Source organism: Callospermophilus lateralis, chromosome 5, assembly GCF_048772815.1.
Source record: "Callospermophilus lateralis isolate mCalLat2 chromosome 5, mCalLat2.hap1, whole genome shotgun sequence".
NCBI classification, from domain to species: Eukaryota; Metazoa; Chordata; class Mammalia; order Rodentia; family Sciuridae; genus Callospermophilus; species Callospermophilus lateralis.
Window position 1 is genome coordinate 38,612,591 of NC_135309.1, and position 1,679 is coordinate 38,614,269.

The window sequence follows — 1,679 nt, forward strand, 5'->3', positions numbered from 1 at the left end:
GAAGGAACTAATAAATTCTTAGAAACAAATAAGAACAGAGGTACAGCATCAGAATCTTTGAAGCAGTATAAGAGCGGTTCTAAGAGGAAAATTTATGCATTGGGTATCCCAAATAAATAAGCCTATGCTCCACCTCAATACCTTATAAAATGAAGAATAAACTGATTCAAAAATCATAGAAGACAGGAAATAATTAAAAGCTGAAATTAATGAAGTGGGGATAGAAAAACAATACAACAAAGAGTTAGTTCTTTAAACAGATAGATAAACCATTAGCCATATTAATGAAAATAAAGAGCAAGAAGACTCAAATTAACAAAATTAGAGATGAAAAAGACCACAGACACTTCTGAAATCCAGACAATCATCAGAAGCTACTTTGAAAATTTGTACTTCAATAAACTGGAAAATCTAGAAAAGATTGAGAAATTTCTATGACCTGCCCCAAACAGGAAGATACAGAAACCTACCCAAACCAATGTCAAGTAAAGAAATTGAAACAGCAATTAAAATTCTGACAACAAAGAAAAGCCCAGGACCAGATGGATTCTCGGTTTAGTTCTACCAGAACTTTATTATTATTTTTTTCCCACTGGATGAAGGACAATTTATTACTTTTATGTACAGAAATGCAACAGCGTACATTTATCCCCGTTTAGTTCCAGCTCGGCAATGCGAGCCACAGATTTTGGACCCAGGACGTTGCCTCCCCAGTGGCTGGATCTCATCATATCCGTCATTGTAGTTGGTTCTGATAGCTTCCACCAACTTAGCCAGAGCTCCTTTGTCTTCCGAGTTAACCTGTGTGAAGGCAACAGTGGTGCACGTCTTGCTGTGAACCAGACGTCCCAGCCTCGCCTTCCCCTTGATGACGCAGTCAGGGACTCCCATCTTGCGACACAGGGCGGGCAGGAAGACAACCAGCTCCATGGTATCCACATCATGTGCCATCTCCACCAGCTGAGCCTTCTTGTTCTCCACCAAGGTGATGACAGAATTGACTCCTGCTCCAAGGACAGGTGGTCTCTCTGTGGGGACAACCCCTTTGCCAGCAGCCTTCTTCTCAGCCCGGGCCAACAGCCTCTGCTTCCCGCTTGGTCTGTACTCGTGGGCAAGCTTAAGCAGCTGGGTGAACTGGTTAACCGCAGGAGGCACTGTCAGCCGCTGATAGAGAATAGCCCTTTGCTGCTGCAGCCAGATGTAGCTGGGGGCCATTTTACAAAGCGGGTAAGGTCCCTTTGGGGCTGGATGTCCTGTCTGATGCTGAAGTTCTTCTGCCTCTTCTTGAACAGTGGGTTCACCACCTTCTTGGCCTCCTACTTCTTGACCTCAGCGCGGGCCAGGGCGACCTTCTTTCCCTTGGCTTTCTTTCCCTTCAGCATCTTGGTGGACTGGAAGAGAGAGCCTACTAGAACTTTAAAGAAGAACGAACACAAGTCTTTCTCAAATTATTCCATAAATTCGAAGGGGAGACAACACTCCCAAAAACATTCTATGAAGCCAGTATAACTCTGAGACTATAACCCAGGCAAAGACACATCAAGGAAAAAAAAATACAAACAAATATCACTAATAAACATAAATTCAAAATTTCTTAAAAAATATTAGCAAACTAAATTTAGAAATACATCAAACAGATAATATACCATGAGGAGGTGGGCTTCATCTCAGGATGCAAG

The 1,679-nt window shown here is 42.5% G+C and overlaps 1 pseudogene; it reads right to left on the minus strand.

Moving 5' to 3' along the window:
• Positions 1-617: 617 nt before the first annotated feature.
• LOC143400351 (large ribosomal subunit protein eL8 pseudogene) lies at positions 618-1,388 on the minus strand (annotated as a pseudogene).
• Between the last annotated feature and the right edge of the window lie 291 nt (positions 1,389-1,679).